The following is an 18,106-nucleotide window of genomic DNA, read 5'->3' as shown; positions in this document are numbered from 1 at the left end:
AAGAACAACAAAAAGAAACAAAAGAAATACATTGAAAACGATTTACTTGGTAATCTTTTAAATAAATCTTTTATTTGCATTTCAGTTTTAATTGTTAATTTTTATTCCAAATATCGTGATACATATCGAATCGAGAACATTATATAGTAATACACATTGTATCGTGAGCTGAGTGTTTCGTTACACCCCTAATCCCCAGCATCACCAACAACATTTTGAAGTTCTATCAACTGACAATGAACAGGGAAAAGAAAGAAAACACTGCTTGTGCATTCAGATATGTAGCTGTGTAAGGTCCTGGGTTCAGTCCCCAGCATCTCTAAGAGTGTTTTGAGGTTCTATCAACTAACAATAAAAAGACTGAAAGGAAAGAAAACACGGCTTGTTTGTTCGGAAATGTAGCTGTATAAGGACCTGGGTTCAGTTGCAAGCATCTCTGTACCTCTTGAATCATTCACTAATAAATTTATTGCCTTTGCAGCACATTCAGAATTGGCATCTCTTGAAGAATTTCCTGGACATTTTAAGTTGCCTAAAACCAATAGGAAAGTAGAACAGAAAAATGAAAGCTTCTGGCATGAATGGGGATGTAGCTCTGTGGTAGAGCGCATGCTTTGCATGTATGAGGTCCTGTGTTCAATCCCAAGCATCTCTACGAGCTGTTTGAGTTTTTATAAACTGACAATAAACAGGGTACAGAAAGAAAACACTGCTTGCAGCTTTGGAAGTGTAGTTGTATGAGGTTCTTGTTTCGATTGACATGATCTAAACTTCTCTTGAAGAAATTCCAGAAATTTTTAAGTTGCTTGTGCACAATCAGTATTGACTTTAAATATCTCTTCAAGGTTCTGTCCAATCAATAAAAAAGTAGAATGGAAAAATGAAAGATTCTGATGTGAATGGGGGTGTAGATCAGTGGTAGAGCCCATGCTTTGCATGTATGAGGTCCTGTGTTCAATCCCCAGCATCTCCACGAGCTGTTGGATGTTTTATCAATTGACAATAAACAGGGAACACGAAGAAAACGCTGCTTGCAGCTTTGGAAGTGTAGTTGTATAAGGTTCTTGTTTCGATCGGCATTATCTACACTTCTCTTGAAGAATTTCCTGAAAATTTTAAGTTGATTGTGCCCAATCAGTATTGACTTTAAATAGCTCTTCAAGGGTCTGTCCAGTCAATAAAAAAGTAGAAAGGAAAAATAAACAGTTTTTGGTAAAAATGGGGATGTAGCTCAGTGGTAGAGCGCATGCTTCGCATGTATGAGGTCCTGGGTTCAATCCCCAGCATCTCAAAAGAGTATTTTGAGGTTCTATCAACTACCAATAAAAAGAGTGAAATGAACGAAAATATTGCTTGTGCATTCGGAAAAGTAGCTGTGTAAGGTCCTTGGTTAAGTCCCTAGCATCTTCAAACCTCTTGACTCATTCACTAATAAATGTATTGCCTTTGCAGCACATTCAGAATTGGCATCTCTTGAAGAATTTCCTGGACATTTTAAGTTGCCTAAAACCAATAGGAAAGCAGAACAGAAAAATGAAAGGTTCTGCCAAGAATGGGGATGTAGCTCAGTGGTAGAGCGCATGCTTTGCATGTATGAGGTCTTGCGTTCAATCCCCAGCATCTCCATGAGCCGTTTGAGTTTTTATAAACTGACAACAAACAGGGAACACGAAGAAAACACTGCTTGCAGCTTTGGAAGTGTAGTTGTATGAGGTTCTTGATTCGATCGGCATTATCTACACTTCTCTTGAAGAAATTCCAGAAAATTTTAAGTTGCTTGTGCACAATCAGTATTGACTTTAAATATCTCTTCAAGGTTCTGTCCAATCAATAAAAAAGTAGAAAGGAAAAATAAACAGTTTTTGGTAGCAATGGGGATGTAGCTCAGTGGTAGAGCGCATGCTTCGCATGTATGAGGTCCTGTGTTCAATCCCCAGCATCTCCATGAGCCGTTTGAATTTTTATAAACCGACAATAAACAGGGTACAGAAAGAAAACACTGCTTGCAGCTTTGGAAGTGTAGTTGTATGAGATTCTTGGTTCAATCTGCATAATCTACACATCTATTGAAGAATTTCCTGAAAATTTTAGGTAACTTGTGCACAATCACTATTGACTTTAAAACTCTTAGTTCTGTCAACTAACAATAAAAAGATTGAAACGAACGAAAATATTGCTTGTGCATTCAGAAAAGTAGCTGTGTAAGGTCCTGGGTTAAGTCCCTAGCATCTCCAAACCTCTTGAATCATTCACTAATAAATTTATTGCCTTTGCAGCACATTCAGAATTGGCATCTCTTGAAGAATTTCCTGGACATTTTAAGTTGCCTAAAAGCAATAGGAAAGTAGAACAGAAAATTGAAAAATTCTGGTATGAATGGGGATGTAGCTCAGTGGTAGAGCGCATGCTTTGCATGTATGAGGTCCTGTGTTCAATCCCAAGTATCTCCACGAGCCGTTTGAGTTTTTATAAACTGACAATAAACAGGGTACATAAAGAAAACACTGCTTGCAGCTTTGGAAGTGTAGTTGTAAGAGGTTCTTGTTTCGATCGGCATGATCTACACTTCTCTTGAAGAAATTCCAGAAAATTTAAATTTGCTTGTGCACAATCAGTATTGACTTTAAATATCTCTTCAAGGTTCTGTCCAATCAATAAAAGAGTAGAATAGAAAAATGAAAGGTTCTGCCATGAATGGGGAAGTAGCTCAGTGGTAGATCGCATGCTTTGCGTGTATGAGTTCCTGGGTTCAATCCCCAGCATCTCCACCAGCCATTTGATGTTTTATCAACTGACAATAAACAGGGAACAGAAAGAAAACACTGGTTGCAGCTTTGGAAGTGTAGTTGTATGAGGTTCTTGGTTCGATCGGCATTATCTACACATCTCTTGAAGAAATTCCTGAAAATTTTAGGTTGCTTGTGCACAATCAGTATTGACTTTAAATCTCTTAATTCTGTCAACTAACAATAAAAAGAGTGAAACGAACGAAAATATTGCTTGTGCATTCAGAAAAGTAGCTGTGTAAGGTCCTGGGTTAAGTCCCTAGCATCTTCAAACCTCTTGAATCATTCACTAATAACTTTATTGCCTTTGCAGCACATTCAGAATTGGCATCTCTTGAAGAATTTCCTGGACATTTTAAGTTGCCTAAAACTAATAGGAAAGTAGAACAGAAAAATGAAAGATTCTGGCATGAATGGGGATGTAGCTCAGTGGTAGAGCGCATGCTTTGCATGTATGAGGTCCTGGGTTCAATCTCCAGCATCTCCACGAGCTGTTGACTGTTTTATCAATTGACAATAAACAGGGAACACGAAGAAAACACTGCTTGCACCTTTGGAAGTGTAGTTGTATGAGGTTCTTGTTTCGATCGGCATTATCTACACTGCTCTTGAAGAAATTCCTGAAAATTTTAAGTTGCTTGTGCACAATCAGTATTGACTTTAAATATCTATTCAAGGTTCTGTCTAATCAATAAAAAAGTAGATTAGAAAAATAAACGATTCTGGCATGAATGGGGATGTAGCTCAGTGGTGGAGCGCATGCTTTGCATGTATGATGTCCTGGGTTCAATCCCCAGCATCTCCACCAGCTGTTTGCTGTTTTATCAACTGACAATAAACAGGGAACAAAAAGAAAACACTGCTTGCAGCTTTGGAAGTGTAGTTGTATGAGGTTCTTGTTTCGATCGGCATTATCTATACTTCTCTTGAAGAAAGTCCAGAAAATTTTAAGTTGCTTGTGCACAATCAGTATTGACTTTAAATATCTCTTCAAGGTTCTGTCCAATCAATAAAAAAGTAGATTAGAAAAATGAAAGCTGCTGGCATGAATGAGGATGTAGCTCAGTGGTAGAGCGCATGCTTTGCATGTATGAGGTCCTGGGTACAATCCCCAGCATCTCCACCAGCCGTTTGATGTTTTATAAACTGACAACAAACAGGGAACACGAAGTAAACACTGCTTGCAGATTTGGAAGTGTAGTTGTAAGAGGTACTTGTTTCGATCGCCATTATCTACACTTCTCTTGAAGAAATTCCAGAAAATTTAAAGTTGCTTGTGCACAATCAGTATTGACTTTAAATATCTCTTCAAGGTTCTGTCCAATCAATAAAAAAGTAGAAAGGAAAATAAACAGTTTTTGGTAGGATTGGGGATGTAGCTCAGTGGTAGAGCGCATGCTTCGCATGTGTTACAACCTCTTTGATGTTAGTCTAGGGTAAAAGTAATAACATTTAAACGGTGTGGTATTTTCACTTGTGTTAGGTTCAAGCAACGAGACAAACAACAAACTGCCAACAAAAGTGATTTAATATACAAAGAAAGTAAAACCAGAATGCCCAAATATATTTACAAAAATAAGAAATATTTACAATAATAAAGTAGCAAATGAAACAAAGTATCAAACAAAATTTGGTCAACTCAAGAGTAAGGGGACGCTAGTGAAGCCAAAATCAAAGAAATAAATATAACAAAACAATACTACCTCATCAACAAACCCCTTACCTACCTAGAATCATGAAAAGAAAAGAAAAGAAAAATCTTCAGCGCCAAGCGCCATAAACTTACCTATCCTAAACTAAGAATACAAAAATATAAATACACTAATGGCGTTCACTTCTTACCTGGTGTTTTAAACAATGAATTGACTACGTGTTTGCAGAATGGAAGTCGTACGACATCTTCCTATCCACCTTACTCTGAGGACAAAGTCAACTCTTAATGCAAACTTGATTTTTGCCAGGCAAGTGCTGGGCCAAAAAGTAACAAACAAACAATCGAAATAAAGATGTACAAAAATAACAAAGTACTTCAAAAATGGGCAGAAATAATAACAAATAATTTTATCCAAACGAAAGTTAAGCAAAAACATCGAATAACAAAATCATGTCGGCAAAACACACAAAAAACAGGATCAAAGGAAAAAGCGCTCTCCATCCGCTCTCCCTGGCGTCCTTTTATGTCATCGCGCCACGTCACCCAATGATGAGTGACGGGTCTCCCAACCAATCGGCTGTCGCGAAGGCGGACCTAAAGGATGTGACGGGCTGAGAGAGAGAGAGAGAGAGAGAGAGAGAGAGAGAGAGAGAGAGAGAGAGAGAGAGAGAGAGAGAGAGAGAGAGAGAGAGAGAGAGAGAGAGAGAGAGAGAGAGAGAGAGAGAGAGAGAGAGAGAGAGAGAGAGAGAGAGAGAGAGAGAGAGAGAGAGAGAGAGGAGGCAAAAATCCTAACAATATACGGGAACCGTAACAGCATGTATGAGGTCCTGGGTTCAATCCCCAAAGAGTATTTTGAGGTTCTACCAATAAAAAGAGTGAAAGGAACGAAAATATTGCTTGTGCATTCGGAAAAGTAGCTGTGTAAGGTCCTGGGTTAAGTCCCTAGCATCTTCTAACCTCTTGAATCATTCACTAATAAATGTATTGCCTTTGCAGCACATTCAGAATTGGCATCTCTTGAAGAATTTCCTGGACATTTTAAGTTGCCTAAAACCATTAGGAAAGTAGAACAGAAAAATTAAAGGTTCTGGCATGAATGGGGATGTAGCTCAGTGGTAGAGCGCATGCTTTGCATGTATGAGGTCCTGGGTTCAATCCCCAGCACCTTCACTAGCCGTTTGATGTTTTATCAACTGACAATAAACAGGGAACAGAAAGAAAACACTGCTTGCAGCTTTGGAAGTGTAGTTGTAAGAGGTTCTTGTTTCGATCGGCATTATCTACACTTCTCTTGAAGAAATTCCAGAAAATTTTAAGTTGCTTGTGCACAATCAGTATTGACTTTAAATATCTCTTCAAGGTTCTGTCCAATCAATAAAAAAGTAGATTAGAAAAATGAAAGATTCTGGCATGAATGGGGATGTAGCTCAGTGGTAGAGCGCATGCTTTGCATGTATGAGGTCCTGGGTACAATCCCCAGCATCTCCACCTGCCGTTTGATGTTTTATAAACTGACAATAAACAGGGAACACGAAGAAAACACTGCTTGCAGCTTTGGAAGTGTAGTTGTAAGAGGTACTTGTTTCGATCGCCATTATCTACACTTCTCTTGAAGAAATTCCTGAAAATTTTAAGTTGCTTGTGCACAATCAGTATTGACTTTAAATATCTCTTCAAGGTTCTGTCCAATCAATAAAAAAGTAGAATAGAAAAATGAAAGATTCTGACATGAATGGGGGTGTAGCTCGGTGGTAGAGCGCATGCTTTGCGTGTATGAGGTCCTGGGTTCAATCCCCAGCATCTCCACCAGCTGTTTGATGTTTTATAAACTGACAATAAACAGGGAACACGAAGAAAACACTGCTTGCAGCTTTGGAAGTGTAGTTGTAAGAGGTTCTTGTTTCGATCGGCATTATCTACACTTCTCTTGAAGAAATTCCTGAAAATTTTAAGTTGCTTGTGCACAATCAGTATTGACTTTAAATCTCTTAGTTCTGTCAACTAACTATAAAAAGAGTGAATCGAACGAAAATATTGCTTGTGCATTCGGAAAAGTAGCTGTGTAAGGTCCTGGGTTAAGTCCCTAGCATCTCCAAACCTCTTGAATCATTCACTATTAAATTTATTGCCTTTGCAGCACATTCAGAATTGGCATCTCTTGAATAATTTCCTGGACATTTTAAGTTGCCTAAAACCATTAGGAAAGTAGAACATAAAAATTAAAGGTTCTGCCAAGAAAGTGGATGTAGCTCAGTGGTAGAGTGCATGCTTTGCATGTATGAGGTCCTGGGTTCAATCCTCAGCACCTCCGCTAGCCGTTTGATGTTTTATCAACTGACAATAAACAGGGAACAGAAAGAAAACACTGCTTGCAGCTTTGGAAGTGTAGTTGTATAATGTTCTTTGTTCGATCGGCATTATCTACACATCTCTTGAAAAAATTCCTGAAAATTTTAAGTTGCTTGTGCCCAATCAGTATTGACTTTAAATATCTCTTCAAGGTTCTGTCCAATCAATAAAAAAGTAGAATGGAAAAATGAAAGATTCTGACGTAATTGGGGGTGTAGCTCGGTGGTAGAGCGCATGCTTTGCATGTATGAGGTCCTGGGTTCAATCTCCAGCATCTCCACGAGCTGTTGACTGTTTTATCAATTGACAATAAACAGGGAACACGAAGAAAACGCTGCTTGCAGCTTTGGAAGTGTAGTTGTATTAGGTTCTTGGTTCGATCGGCATTATCTACACTTCTCTTGAAGAAATTCCTGAAAATTTTAAGTTGCTTGTGCACAATCAGTATTGACTTTAAATATCTCTTCAAGGTTCTGTCCAATCAATAAAAAGTAGAATAGAAAAATGAAAGGTTCTGGCATGAATGGGGATGTAGCTCAGTGGTAGAGCGCATGCTTTGCATGTATGATGTCCTGGGTTCAATCCCCAGCATCTCCACCAGCCGTTTGATGTTTTATCAACTGACAATAAACAGGGAACAAAAAGAAAACACTGCTTGCAGCTTTGGAAGTGTAGTTGTATGAGGTTCTTGTTTCGATCGGCATTATCTACACTTCTCTTGAAGAAATTCCTGAAAATTTTAAGTTGCTTGTGCACAATCAGTATTGACTTTAAATATCTCTTCAAGGTTCTGTCCAATCAATAAAAAAGTAGAATAGAAAAATGAAAGGTTCTGCCATGAATGGGGATGTAGCTCAGTGGTAGAGCGCATGCTTTGCATGTATGAGGTCCTGGGTTCAATCCCCAGCATCTCCACTAGCCGTTTGATGTTTTATAAACTGACAATAAACAGGGAACACGAAGAAAACACTGCTTGCAGCTTTGGAAGTGTAGTTGTAAGAGGTTCTTGTTTCGATCGGCATTATCTACACTTCTCTTGAAGAAATTCCTGAAAATTTTAAGTTGCTTGTGCACAATCAGTATTGACTTTAAATATCTCTTCAAGGTTCTGTCCAATCAATAAAAAAGTAGAATAGAAAAATGAAAGGATTCTGGCATGAATGGGGATGTAGCTCAGTGGTAGAGCGCATGCTTTGCATGTATGAGGTCCTGGGTTCAATCCCCAGCATCTCCACCAGCCGTTTGATGTTTTATAAACTGACAATAAACAGGGAACACGAAGAAAACACTGCTTGCAGCTTTGGAAGTGTAGTTGTAAGAGGTTCTTGTTTCGATCGGCATTATCTACACTTCTCTTGAAGAAATTCCTGAAAATTTTAAGTTGCTTGTGCACAATCAGTATTGACTTTAAATATCTCTTCAAGGTTCTGTCCAATCAATAAAAAAGTAGAATTAGAAAAATGAAAGCTTCTGGCATGAATGGGGATGTAGCTCAGTGGTAGAGCGCATGCTTTGCATGTATGAGGTCCTGGGTTACAATCCCCAGCATCTCCACCAGCCGTTTGATGTTTTATAAACTGACAATAAACAGGGAACACGAAGAAAACACTGCCTTGCAGCTTTGGAAGTGTAGTTGTAAGAGGTACTTGTTTCGATCGCCATTATCTACACTTCTCTTGAAGAAATTCCTGAAAATTTTAAGTTGCTTGTGCACAATCAGTATTGACTTTAAATATCTCTTCAAGGTTCTGTCCAATCAATAAAAAAGTAGAATAGAAAAATGAAAGATTCTGCCATGAATGGGGATGTAGCTCAGTGGTAGAGCGCATGCTTCGCATGTATGAGGTCCTGGGTTCAATCCCCAGCATCTCCACCAGCCGTTTGATGTTTTATAAACTGACAATAAACAGGGAACACGAAGAAAACACTGCTTGCAGCTTTGGAAGTGTAGTTGTAAGAGGTTCTTGTTTCGATCGGCATTATCTACACTTCTCTTGAAGAAATTCCTGAAAATTTTAAGTTGCTTGTGCACAATCAGTATTGACTTTAAATATCTCTTCAAGGTTCTGTCCAATCAATAAAAAAGTAGAATAGAAAAATGAAAGATTCTGGCATGAATGGGGATGTAGCTCAGTGGTAGAGCGCATGCTTTGCATGTATGAGGTCCTGTGTTCAATCCCCAACATCTCCGTGAGCCGTTTGAGTTTTTATAAACTGACAATAAACAGGGTACAGAAGAAAACACTGCTTGCAGCTTTGGAAGTGTAGTTGTAAGAGGTTCTTGTTTCGATCGGCATTATCTACACTTCTCTTGAAGAAATTCCTGAAAATTTTAAGTTGCTTGTGCACAATCAGTATTGACTTTAAATATCTCTTCAAGGTTCTGTCCAATCAATAAAAAAGTAGAATAGAAAAATGAAAGATTCTGGCATGAATGGGGATGTAGCTCAGTGGTAGAGCGCATGCTTTGCATGTATGAGGTCCTGGGTTCAATCCCCAGCATCTCCACGAGCCGTTTGATGTTTTATAAACTGACAATAAACAGGGTAACACGAAGAAAACACTGCTTGCAGCTTTGGAAGTGTAGTTGTAAGAGGTTCTTGTTTCGATCGGCATTATCTACACTTCTCTTGAAGAAATTCCTGAAAATTTTAAGTTGCTTGTGCACAATCAGTATTGACTTTAAATATCTCTTCAAGGTTCTGTCCAATCAATAAAAAAGTAGAATAGAAAAATGAAAGGTTCTGCCATGAATGGGGATGTAGCTCAGTGGTAGAGCGCATGCTTTGCATGTATGAGGTCCTGGGTTCAATCCCCAGCATCTCCACCAGCCGTTTGATGTTTTATAAACTGACAATAAACAGGGAACAGAAAGAAAACACTGCTTGCAGCTTTGGAAGTGTAGTTGTAAGAGGTTCTTGTTTCGATCGGCATTATCTACACTTCTCTTGAAGAAATTCCTGAAAATTTTAAGTTGCTTGTGCACAATCAGTATTGACTTTAAATATCTCTTCAAGGTTCTGTCCAATCAATAAAAAAGTAGAATAGAAAAATGAAAGATTCTGCCATGAATGGGGATGTAGCTCAGTGGTAGAGCGCATGCTTCGCATGTATGAGGTCCTGGGTTCAATCCCCAGCATCTCCACCAGCTGTTTGATGTTTTATAAACTGACAATAAACAGGGAACACGAAGAAAACACTGCTTGCAGCTTTGGAAGTGTAGTTGTAAGAGGTTCTTGTTTCGATCGGCATTATCTACACTTCTCTTGAAGAAATTCCTGAAAATTTTAAGTTGCTTGTGCACAATCAGTATTGACTTTAAATCTCTTAGTTCTGTCAACTAACAATAAAAAGAGTGAAACGAACGAAAATATTGCTTGTGCATTCGAAAAAAGTAGCTGTGTATGGTCCTGGGTTAAGTCCCTAGCATCTCCAAACCTCTTGAATCATTCACTAATAAATTTATTGCCTTTGCAGCACATTCAGAATTGGCATCTCTTGAAGAATTTCCTGGACATTTTAAGTTGCCTAAAACCAATAGGAAAGTAGAACAGAAAAATGAAAGATTCTGGCATGAACGGGGATGTAGCTCAGTGGTAGAGCACATGCTTTCCATGTATGAGGTCCTGTGTTCAATCCCAAGTATCTCCACGAGCTGTTTGAGTTTTTATAAACTGACAATAAACAGGGTACAGAAAGAAAACACTGATTGCAGCTTTGGAAGTGTAGTTGTATGAGGTTCTTGTTTCGATCGGCATTATCTATACTTCTCTAGAAGTAATTCCAGAAAATTTTAAGTTGCTTGTGCACAATCAGTATTGACTTTAAATATCTCTTCAAGGTTCTGTCCAATCAATAAAAAAGTAGAAATGAAAGGTTCTGGCATGAATGGGGATGTAGCTCAGTGGTAGAGCGCATGCTTTGCATGTATGAGGTCCTGTGTTCAATCCCCAGCATCTCCACGAGCCGTTTGAGTTTTTATAAACTGACAATAAACAGGGTACAGAAAGAAAACACTGCTTGCAGCTTTGGAAGTGTAGTTGTAAGAGGTTCTTGTTTCGATCGGCATTATCTACACTTCTCTTGAAGAAATTCCTGAAAATTTTAAGTTGCTTGTGCACAATCAGTATTGACTTTAAATATCTCTTCAAGGTTCTGTCCAATCAATAAAAAAGTAGAATAGAAAAATGAAAGATTCTGGCATGAATGGGGATGTAGCTCAGTGGTAGAGCGCATGCTTTGCATGTATGAGGTCCTGGGTTCAATCCCCAGCATCTCCACCAGCCGTTTGATGTTTTATAAACTGACAATAAACAGGGAACACGAAGAAAACACTGCTTGCAGCTTTGGAAGTGTAGTTGTAAGAGGTTCTTGTTTCGATCGGCATTATCTACAAACCTCTTGAATCATTCACTAATAAATGTATTGCCTTTGCAGCACATTCAGAATTGGCATCTCTTGAAGAATTTCCTGGACATTTTAAGTTGCCTAAAACCAATAGGAAAGTAGAACAGAAAAATGAAATCTTCTGCCAAGAATGGGGATGTAGCTCAGTGGTAGAGCGCATGCTTTGCATGTATGAGGTCCTGTGTTCAATCCCCAGCATCTCCACTAGCTGTTTGAGTTTTTATAAACTGACAATAAACAGGGAACAGAAAGAAAACACTGCTTGCAGCTTTGGAAGTGTAGTTGTATGAGATTCTTGGTTCAATCTGCATAATCTACACATCTATTGAAGAATTTCCTCAAAATTTTAGGTTGCTTGTGCACAATCAGTATTGACTTTAAATCTCTTAGTTCTGTCAACTAACAATAAAAAGAGTGAAACGAACGAAAATATTGCTTGTGCATTCGGAAAAGTAGCTGTGTAAGGTCCTGGGTTAGGTCCCTACCATCTCCAAACCTCTTGAATCATTCACTAATAAATTTATTGCCTTTGCAGCACACTCAGAATTGGCATCTCTTGAAGAATTTCCTGGACATTTTAAGTTGCCTAAAACCAATAGGAAAGTATAACAGAAAAATGAAAGATTATGGCATGAATGGGGATGTAGCTCAGTGGTAGAGCGCATGCTTTGCATGTATGAGGTCCTGTGTTCAATCCCAAGTATCTCCACGAGCCGTTTGAGTTTTTATAAACTGACAATAAACAGGGTACAGAAAGAAAACACTGCTTGCAGCTTTGGAAGTGTAGTTGTAAGAGGTTCTTGTTTCGATCGGCATGATCTACACTTCTCTTGAAGAAATTCCAGAAAATTTAAATTTGCTTGTGCACAATCAGTATTGACTTTAAATATCTCTTCAAGGTTCTGTCCAATCAATAAAAAAGTAGAATAGAAAAATGAAAGATTCTGCCATGAATGGGGATGTAGCTCAGAGGTAGAGCGCATGCTTTGCATGTATGAGGTCCTGTGTTCAATCCCCAGCATCTCCACGAGCCGTTTGAGTTTTTATAAACTGACAATAAACAGGGCTACAGAAAGAAAACACTGCTTGCAGCTTTGGAAGTGTAGTTGTAGAGGTTACTGTTTCGATCGCCATTATCTACCTTCTCTTGAAGTAATTCCTGAAAATTTTAAGTTGCTTGTGCACAATCAGTATTGACTTTAAATATCTCTTCAAGGTTCTGTCCAATCAATAAAAAAGTAGATTAGAAAATGAAAGATTCTGAGCATGATGGGGATGTAGCTCAGTGGTAGAGCGCATGCTTTGCATGTATGAGGTCCTGGGGTTCAATCCCCAGCATCTCCACCCAGCCAGTTTGATGTTTTATAAACTGACAATACACAGGGAACACGAGAGAAGAAAACACTGCTTGCAGCTTTGGAAGTGTAGTTGTAAGAGGTTCTTGTTTCGAATCGGCAATATATTCTAACTTCTCTTGAAGAAATTCCTTGATAAATGTATTGCCTTTGCAGCACATTCAGAATTGGCATCTCTTGAAGAATTTCCTGGACATTTTAAGTTGCCTAAAACCATTAGGAAAGTAGAGCAGAAAAATTAAAAGTTCTGCCAAGAATAGGGATGTAGCTCAGTGGTAGAGCGCATGCTTTGCATGTATGACGTCCTGGGTTCAATTCCCAGCACCTTCACTAGCCGTTTGATGTTTTATCAACTGACAATAAACAGGGAACAGAAAGAAAACACTGCTTGCAGCTTTGGAAGTGTAGTTGTATGAGGTTCTTGTTTCGATCGGCATGATCTACACTTCTCTTGAAGAAATTCCAGAAAATTTTGATTTGCTTGTGCACAATCAGTATTGACTTTAAATCTCATAGTTCTGTCAACTAACTATAAAAAGAGTGACTCGAACGAAAATATTGCTTGTGCATTCGGAAAAGTAGCTGTGTAAGGTCCTGGGTTAAGTCCCTAACATCTCCAAACCTCTTGAATCATTCACTAATAAATTTATTGCCTTTGCAGCACATTCAGAATTGGCATCTCTTGAAGAATTTCCTGGACATTTTAAGTTGCCTACAACCGTTAGGAAAGTAGAACAGAAAATTAAAGGTTCTGGCCAATGAATGGGGATGTAGCTCAGTGGTAGAGTGCATGCTTTGCATGTATGAGGTCCTGGGTTCAATCCTCAGCACCTCAGCTAGCCGTTTGATGTTTTATCAACTGACAATAAACAGGGAACAGAAAGAAAACACTGCTTGCAGCTTTGGAAGTGTAGTTGTATAATGTTCTTTGTTCGATCGGCATTATCTACACATCTCTTGAAGAAATTCCTGAAAATTTTAAGTTGCTTGTGCCCAATCAGTATTGACTTTAAATATCTCTTCAAGGGTTCTGTCCAATCAATAAAAAGTAGAATAGGAAAAATGAAAGGTTCTGGCATGAATGGGGATGTAGCTCAGTGGTAGAGCGCATGCTTTGCATGTATGAGGTCCTGGGTTCAATCCCCAGCATCTCCACGAGCCGTTTGAGTTTTTATAAACTGACAATAAACAGGGTACAGAAAGAAAACACTGCTTGCAGCTTTGGAAGTGTAGTTGTAAGAGGTTCTTGTTTCGATCGGCATTATCTACACTTCTCTTGAAGAAATTCCTGAAAATTTTAAGTTGCTTGTGCACAATCAGTATTGACTTTAAATATCTCTTCAAGGTTCTGTCCAATCAATAAAAAAGTAGAATAGAAAAATGAAAGATTCTGGCATGAATGGGGATGTAGCTCAGTGGTAGAGCGCATGCTTTGCATGTATGAGGTCCTGGGTTCAATCCCCAGCATCTCCACCAGCCGTTTGATGTTTTATAAACTGACAATAAACAGGGAACACGGAGAAAACACTGCTTGCAGCTTTGGAAGTGTAGTTGTAAGAGGTTCTTGTTTCGATCGGCATTATCTACACTTCTCTTGAAGAAATTCCTGAAAATTTTAAGTTGCTTGTGCACAATCAGTATTGACTTTAAATATCTCTTCAAGGTTCTGTCCAATCAATAAAAAAGTAGAATAGAAAAATGAAAGATTCTGCCATGAATGGGGATGTAGCTCAGTGGTAGAGCGCATGCTTTGCATGTATGAGGTCCTGGGTTCAATCCCCAGCATCTCCACCAGCTGTTTGATGTTTTATAAACTGACAACAAACAGGGAACACGAAGAAAACACTCCTTGCAGCTTTGGAAGTGTAGTTGTAAGAGGTTCTTGTTTCGATCGGCATTATCTACACTTCTCTTGAAGAAATTCCTGAAAATTTTAAGTTGCTTGTGCACAATCAGTATTGACTTTAAATATCTCTTCAAGGTTCTGTCCAATCAATAAAAAAGTAGAATAGAAAAATGAAAGATTCTGGCATGAATGGGGATGTAGCTCAGTGGTAGAGCGCATGCTTTGCATGTATGAGGTCCTGTGTTCAATCCCCAACATCTCCGCGAGCCGTTTGAGTTTTTATAAACTGACAATAAACAGGGTACACGAAGAAAACACTGCTTGCAGCTTTGGAAGTGTAGTTGTAAGAGGTTCTTGTTTCGATCGGCATTATCTACACTTCTCTTGAAGAAATTCCTGAAAATTTTAAGTTGCTTGTGCACAATCAGTATTGACTTTAAATATCTCTTCAAGGTTCTGTCCAATCAATAAAAAAGTAGATTAGAAAAATGAAAGATTCTGGCATGAATGGGGATGTAGCTCAGTGGTAGAGCGCATGCTTTGCATGTATGAGGTCCTGGGTTCAATCCCCAGCATCTCCACCAGCCGTTTGATGTTTTATAAACTGACAATAAACAGGGAACACGAAGAAAACACTGCTTGCAGCTTTGGAAGTGTAGTTGTAAGAGGTTCTTGTTTCGATCGGCATTATCTACACTTCTCTTGAAGAAATTCCTGAAAATTTTAAGTTGCTTGTGCACAATCAGTATTGACTTTAAATATCTCTTCAAGGTTCTGTCCAATCAATAAAAAAGTAGAATAGAAAAATGAAAGATTCTGGCATGAATGGGGATGTAGCTCAGTGGTAGAGCGCATGCTTTGCATGTATGAGGTCCTGGGTTCAATCCCCAGCATCTCCACCAGCCGTTTGATGTTTTATAAACTGACAATAAACAGGGAACACGAAGAAAACACTGCTTGCAGCTTTGGAAGTGTAGTTGTAAGAGGTTCTTGTTTCGATCGGCATTATCTACACTTCTCTTGAAGAAATTCCTGAAAATTTTAAGTTGCTTGTGCACAATCAGTATTGACTTTAAATATCTCTTCAAGGTTCTGTCCAATCAATAAAAAAGTAGAATAGAAAAATGAAAGATTCTGGCATGAATGGGGATGTAGCTCAGTGGTAGAGCGCATGCTTTGCATGTATGAGGTCCTGGGTTCAATCCCCAGCATCTCCACCAGCCGTTTGATGTTTTATAAACTGACAATAAACAGGGAACACGAAGAAAACACTGCTTGCAGCTTTGGAAGTGTAGTTGTAAGAGGTTCTTGTTTCGATCGGCATTATCTACACTTCTCTTGAAGAAATTCCTGAAAATTTTAAGTTGCTTGTGCACAATCAGTATTGACTTTAAATCTCTTAGTTCTGTCAACTAACAATAAAAAGAGTGAAACGAACAAAAATATTGCTTGTGCATTCGGAAAAGTAGCTGTGTAAGGTCCTGGGTTAAGTCCCTAGCATCTCCAAACCTCTTGAATCATTCACTAATAAATTTATTGCCTTTGCAGCACATTCAGAATTGGCATCTCTTGAAGAATTTCCTGGACATTTTAAGTTGCCTAAAACCAATAGGAAAGTAGAACAGAAAAATGAAAGCTTCTGGCATGAATGGGGATATAGCTCAGTGGTAGAGCGCATGCTTTGCATGTATGAGGTCCTGTGTTCAATCCCAAGTATCTCCACGAGCCGTTTGAGTTTTTATAAACTGACAATAAACAGGGTACAGAAAGAAAACACTGCTTGCAGCTTTGGAAGTGTAGTTGTAAGAGGTTCTTGTTTCGATCGGCATTATCTACACTTCTCTTGAAGAAATTCCTGAAAATTTTAAGTTGCTTGTGCACAATCAGTATTGACTTTAAATATCTCTTCAAGGTTCTGTCCAATCAATAAAAAAGTAGAATAGAAAAATGAAAGATTCTGGCATGAATGGGGATGTAGCTCAGTGGTAGAGCGCATGCTTTGCATGTATGAGGTCCTGGGTTCAATCCCCAGCATCTCCACCAGCCGTTTGATGTTTTATAAACTGACAATAAACAGGGAACACGGAAGAAAACACTGCTTGCAGCTTTGGAAGTGTAGTTGTAAGAGGTTCTTGTTTCGATCGGCATTATCTACACTTCTCTTGAAGAAATTCCTGAAAATTTTAAGTTGCTTGTGCACAATCAGTATTGACTTTAAATATCTCTTCAAGGTTCTGTCCAATCAATAAAAAAGTAGAATAGAAAAATGAAAGATTCTGGCATGAATGGGGATGTAGCTCAGTGGTAGAGCGCATGCTTTGCATGTATGAGGTCCTGGGTTCAATCCCCAGCATCTCCACCAGCTGTTTGATGTTTTATAAACTGACAATAAACAGGGAACACGGAAGAAAACACTGCTTGCAGCTTTGGAAGTGTAGTTGTAAGAGGTTCTTGTTTCGATCGGCATTATCTACACTTCTCTTGAAGAAATTCCTGAAAATTTTAAGTTGCTTGTGCACAATCAGTATTGACTTTAAATCTCTTAGTTCTGTCAACTAACAATAAAAAGAGTGAAACGAACAAAAATATTGCTTGTGCATTCGGAAAAGTAGCTGTGTAAGGTCCTGGGTTAAGTCCCTAGCATCTCCAAACCTCTTGAATCATTCACTAATAAATTTATTGCCTTTGCAGCACATTCAGAATTGGCATCTCTTGAAGAATTTCCTGGACATTTTAAGTTGCCTAAAACCAATAGGAAAGTAGAACAGAAAAATGAAAGCTTCTGGCATGAATGGGGATATAGCTCAGTGGTAGAGCGCATGCTTTGCATGTATGAGGTCCTGTGTTCAATCCCAAGTATCTCCACGAGCCGTTTGAGTTTTTATAAACTGACAATAAACAGGGTACAGAAAGAAAACACTGCTTGCAGCTTTGGAAGTGTAGTTGTAAGAGGTTCTTGTTTCGATCGGCATTATCTACACTTCTCTTGAAGAAATTCCTGAAAATTTTAAGTTGCTTGTGCACAATCAGTATTGACTTTAAATATCTCTTCAAGGTTCTGTCCAATCAATAAAAAAGTAGAATAGAAAAATGAAAGGTTCTGGCATGAATGGGGATGTAGCTCAGTGGTAGAGCGCATGCTTTGCATGTATGAGGTCCTGGGTTCAATCCCCAGCATCTCCACCAGCCGTTTGATGTTTTATAAACTGACAATAAACAGGGAACACGAAGAAAACACTGCTTGCAGCTTTGGAAGTGTAGTTGTAAGAGGTTCTTGTTTCGATCGGCATTATCTACACTTCTCTTGAAGAAATTCCTGAAAATTTTAAGTTGCTTGTGCACAATCAGTATTGACTTTAAATATCTCTTCAAGGTTCTGTCCAATCAATAAAAAAGTAGAATAGAAAAATGAAAGATTCTGGCATGAATGGGGATGTAGCTCAGTGGTAGAGCGCATGCTTTGCATGTATGAGGTCCTGGGTTCAATCCCCAGCATCTCCACCAGCCGTTTGATGTTTTATAAACTGACAATAAACAGGGAACACGAAGAAAACACTGCTTGCAGCTTTGGAAGTGTAGTTGTAAGAGGTTCTTGTTTCGATCGGCATTATCTACACTTCTCTTGAAGAAATTCCTGAAAATTTTAAGTTGCTTGTGCACAATCAGTATTGACTTTAAATATCTCTTCAAGGTTCTGTCCAATCAATAA

At 38.6% G+C, this 18,106-nt stretch overlaps 42 non-coding genes across 42 annotated transcripts; all 42 read left to right on the top strand.

Annotated features, from left to right (window-relative positions):
• The first annotated feature begins 1,219 nt into the window (after positions 1-1,219).
• trnaa-cgc (transfer RNA alanine (anticodon CGC)) lies at positions 1,220-1,292 on the top strand. The gene has a single exon. It is a non-coding gene; the product is annotated as a tRNA-Ala (tRNA).
• A 262-nt stretch (positions 1,293-1,554) lies between these two features.
• On the top strand, positions 1,555-1,626 carry trnaa-ugc (transfer RNA alanine (anticodon UGC)). Its single transcript has one exon. It is a non-coding gene; the product is annotated as a tRNA-Ala (tRNA).
• A 247-nt stretch (positions 1,627-1,873) lies between these two features.
• On the top strand, positions 1,874-1,945 carry trnaa-cgc (transfer RNA alanine (anticodon CGC)). Its single transcript has one exon. It is a non-coding gene; the product is annotated as a tRNA-Ala (tRNA).
• Positions 1,946-2,378: 433 nt separating this feature from the next.
• On the top strand, positions 2,379-2,450 carry trnaa-ugc (transfer RNA alanine (anticodon UGC)). The gene has a single exon. It is a non-coding gene; the product is annotated as a tRNA-Ala (tRNA).
• A 751-nt stretch (positions 2,451-3,201) lies between these two features.
• On the top strand, positions 3,202-3,273 carry trnaa-ugc (transfer RNA alanine (anticodon UGC)). The gene has a single exon. It is a non-coding gene; the product is annotated as a tRNA-Ala (tRNA).
• Positions 3,274-3,519: 246 nt separating this feature from the next.
• On the top strand, positions 3,520-3,591 carry trnaa-ugc (transfer RNA alanine (anticodon UGC)). Its single transcript has one exon. It is a non-coding gene; the product is annotated as a tRNA-Ala (tRNA).
• Positions 3,592-3,837: 246 nt separating this feature from the next.
• trnaa-ugc (transfer RNA alanine (anticodon UGC)) lies at positions 3,838-3,909 on the top strand. The gene has a single exon. It is a non-coding gene; the product is annotated as a tRNA-Ala (tRNA).
• Positions 3,910-5,538: 1,629 nt separating this feature from the next.
• Positions 5,539-5,610, top strand: trnaa-ugc (transfer RNA alanine (anticodon UGC)). The gene has a single exon. It is a non-coding gene; the product is annotated as a tRNA-Ala (tRNA).
• Positions 5,611-5,856: 246 nt separating this feature from the next.
• On the top strand, positions 5,857-5,928 carry trnaa-ugc (transfer RNA alanine (anticodon UGC)). The gene has a single exon. It is a non-coding gene; the product is annotated as a tRNA-Ala (tRNA).
• Positions 5,929-6,174: 246 nt separating this feature from the next.
• trnaa-ugc (transfer RNA alanine (anticodon UGC)) lies at positions 6,175-6,246 on the top strand. The gene has a single exon. It is a non-coding gene; the product is annotated as a tRNA-Ala (tRNA).
• A 433-nt stretch (positions 6,247-6,679) lies between these two features.
• Positions 6,680-6,751, top strand: trnaa-ugc (transfer RNA alanine (anticodon UGC)). Its single transcript has one exon. It is a non-coding gene; the product is annotated as a tRNA-Ala (tRNA).
• A 246-nt stretch (positions 6,752-6,997) lies between these two features.
• Positions 6,998-7,069, top strand: trnaa-ugc (transfer RNA alanine (anticodon UGC)). Its single transcript has one exon. It is a non-coding gene; the product is annotated as a tRNA-Ala (tRNA).
• A 245-nt stretch (positions 7,070-7,314) lies between these two features.
• Positions 7,315-7,386, top strand: trnaa-ugc (transfer RNA alanine (anticodon UGC)). The gene has a single exon. It is a non-coding gene; the product is annotated as a tRNA-Ala (tRNA).
• A 246-nt stretch (positions 7,387-7,632) lies between these two features.
• trnaa-ugc (transfer RNA alanine (anticodon UGC)) lies at positions 7,633-7,704 on the top strand. The gene has a single exon. It is a non-coding gene; the product is annotated as a tRNA-Ala (tRNA).
• A 247-nt stretch (positions 7,705-7,951) lies between these two features.
• trnaa-ugc (transfer RNA alanine (anticodon UGC)) lies at positions 7,952-8,023 on the top strand. Its single transcript has one exon. It is a non-coding gene; the product is annotated as a tRNA-Ala (tRNA).
• Positions 8,024-8,270: 247 nt separating this feature from the next.
• On the top strand, positions 8,271-8,343 carry trnaa-ugc (transfer RNA alanine (anticodon UGC)). The gene has a single exon. It is a non-coding gene; the product is annotated as a tRNA-Ala (tRNA).
• A 247-nt stretch (positions 8,344-8,590) lies between these two features.
• On the top strand, positions 8,591-8,662 carry trnaa-cgc (transfer RNA alanine (anticodon CGC)). The gene has a single exon. It is a non-coding gene; the product is annotated as a tRNA-Ala (tRNA).
• A 246-nt stretch (positions 8,663-8,908) lies between these two features.
• On the top strand, positions 8,909-8,980 carry trnaa-ugc (transfer RNA alanine (anticodon UGC)). The gene has a single exon. It is a non-coding gene; the product is annotated as a tRNA-Ala (tRNA).
• A 245-nt stretch (positions 8,981-9,225) lies between these two features.
• trnaa-ugc (transfer RNA alanine (anticodon UGC)) lies at positions 9,226-9,297 on the top strand. The gene has a single exon. It is a non-coding gene; the product is annotated as a tRNA-Ala (tRNA).
• A 247-nt stretch (positions 9,298-9,544) lies between these two features.
• Positions 9,545-9,616, top strand: trnaa-ugc (transfer RNA alanine (anticodon UGC)). The gene has a single exon. It is a non-coding gene; the product is annotated as a tRNA-Ala (tRNA).
• Positions 9,617-9,862: 246 nt separating this feature from the next.
• trnaa-cgc (transfer RNA alanine (anticodon CGC)) lies at positions 9,863-9,934 on the top strand. The gene has a single exon. It is a non-coding gene; the product is annotated as a tRNA-Ala (tRNA).
• A 745-nt stretch (positions 9,935-10,679) lies between these two features.
• Positions 10,680-10,751, top strand: trnaa-ugc (transfer RNA alanine (anticodon UGC)). The gene has a single exon. It is a non-coding gene; the product is annotated as a tRNA-Ala (tRNA).
• A 246-nt stretch (positions 10,752-10,997) lies between these two features.
• On the top strand, positions 10,998-11,069 carry trnaa-ugc (transfer RNA alanine (anticodon UGC)). Its single transcript has one exon. It is a non-coding gene; the product is annotated as a tRNA-Ala (tRNA).
• A 259-nt stretch (positions 11,070-11,328) lies between these two features.
• trnaa-ugc (transfer RNA alanine (anticodon UGC)) lies at positions 11,329-11,400 on the top strand. The gene has a single exon. It is a non-coding gene; the product is annotated as a tRNA-Ala (tRNA).
• Positions 11,401-11,833: 433 nt separating this feature from the next.
• On the top strand, positions 11,834-11,905 carry trnaa-ugc (transfer RNA alanine (anticodon UGC)). The gene has a single exon. It is a non-coding gene; the product is annotated as a tRNA-Ala (tRNA).
• Positions 11,906-12,151: 246 nt separating this feature from the next.
• Positions 12,152-12,223, top strand: trnaa-ugc (transfer RNA alanine (anticodon UGC)). The gene has a single exon. It is a non-coding gene; the product is annotated as a tRNA-Ala (tRNA).
• Positions 12,224-12,467: 244 nt separating this feature from the next.
• On the top strand, positions 12,468-12,540 carry trnaa-ugc (transfer RNA alanine (anticodon UGC)). The gene has a single exon. It is a non-coding gene; the product is annotated as a tRNA-Ala (tRNA).
• Positions 12,541-12,809: 269 nt separating this feature from the next.
• Positions 12,810-12,881, top strand: trnaa-ugc (transfer RNA alanine (anticodon UGC)). The gene has a single exon. It is a non-coding gene; the product is annotated as a tRNA-Ala (tRNA).
• A 433-nt stretch (positions 12,882-13,314) lies between these two features.
• Positions 13,315-13,387, top strand: trnaa-ugc (transfer RNA alanine (anticodon UGC)). The gene has a single exon. It is a non-coding gene; the product is annotated as a tRNA-Ala (tRNA).
• A 247-nt stretch (positions 13,388-13,634) lies between these two features.
• On the top strand, positions 13,635-13,706 carry trnaa-ugc (transfer RNA alanine (anticodon UGC)). Its single transcript has one exon. It is a non-coding gene; the product is annotated as a tRNA-Ala (tRNA).
• A 246-nt stretch (positions 13,707-13,952) lies between these two features.
• On the top strand, positions 13,953-14,024 carry trnaa-ugc (transfer RNA alanine (anticodon UGC)). Its single transcript has one exon. It is a non-coding gene; the product is annotated as a tRNA-Ala (tRNA).
• Positions 14,025-14,270: 246 nt separating this feature from the next.
• Positions 14,271-14,342, top strand: trnaa-ugc (transfer RNA alanine (anticodon UGC)). Its single transcript has one exon. It is a non-coding gene; the product is annotated as a tRNA-Ala (tRNA).
• Positions 14,343-14,588: 246 nt separating this feature from the next.
• Positions 14,589-14,660, top strand: trnaa-ugc (transfer RNA alanine (anticodon UGC)). Its single transcript has one exon. It is a non-coding gene; the product is annotated as a tRNA-Ala (tRNA).
• Positions 14,661-14,906: 246 nt separating this feature from the next.
• On the top strand, positions 14,907-14,978 carry trnaa-ugc (transfer RNA alanine (anticodon UGC)). Its single transcript has one exon. It is a non-coding gene; the product is annotated as a tRNA-Ala (tRNA).
• Positions 14,979-15,224: 246 nt separating this feature from the next.
• Positions 15,225-15,296, top strand: trnaa-ugc (transfer RNA alanine (anticodon UGC)). Its single transcript has one exon. It is a non-coding gene; the product is annotated as a tRNA-Ala (tRNA).
• Positions 15,297-15,542: 246 nt separating this feature from the next.
• On the top strand, positions 15,543-15,614 carry trnaa-ugc (transfer RNA alanine (anticodon UGC)). The gene has a single exon. It is a non-coding gene; the product is annotated as a tRNA-Ala (tRNA).
• A 433-nt stretch (positions 15,615-16,047) lies between these two features.
• On the top strand, positions 16,048-16,119 carry trnaa-ugc (transfer RNA alanine (anticodon UGC)). The gene has a single exon. It is a non-coding gene; the product is annotated as a tRNA-Ala (tRNA).
• A 246-nt stretch (positions 16,120-16,365) lies between these two features.
• Positions 16,366-16,437, top strand: trnaa-ugc (transfer RNA alanine (anticodon UGC)). The gene has a single exon. It is a non-coding gene; the product is annotated as a tRNA-Ala (tRNA).
• Positions 16,438-16,684: 247 nt separating this feature from the next.
• On the top strand, positions 16,685-16,756 carry trnaa-ugc (transfer RNA alanine (anticodon UGC)). Its single transcript has one exon. It is a non-coding gene; the product is annotated as a tRNA-Ala (tRNA).
• Positions 16,757-17,190: 434 nt separating this feature from the next.
• Positions 17,191-17,262, top strand: trnaa-ugc (transfer RNA alanine (anticodon UGC)). Its single transcript has one exon. It is a non-coding gene; the product is annotated as a tRNA-Ala (tRNA).
• Positions 17,263-17,508: 246 nt separating this feature from the next.
• Positions 17,509-17,580, top strand: trnaa-ugc (transfer RNA alanine (anticodon UGC)). Its single transcript has one exon. It is a non-coding gene; the product is annotated as a tRNA-Ala (tRNA).
• Positions 17,581-17,826: 246 nt separating this feature from the next.
• Positions 17,827-17,898, top strand: trnaa-ugc (transfer RNA alanine (anticodon UGC)). Its single transcript has one exon. It is a non-coding gene; the product is annotated as a tRNA-Ala (tRNA).
• Positions 17,899-18,106: the final 208 nt, after the last annotated feature.

The sequence above is a fragment of the Danio aesculapii genome, chromosome 6, assembly GCF_903798145.1.
Source record: "Danio aesculapii chromosome 6, fDanAes4.1, whole genome shotgun sequence".
Lineage (NCBI taxonomy): Eukaryota > Metazoa > Chordata > Actinopteri > Cypriniformes > Danionidae > Danio > Danio aesculapii.
The sequence above is the reverse complement of the archived record's forward strand: the minus strand, read 5'-3'. Positions and strand labels throughout refer to the sequence as shown.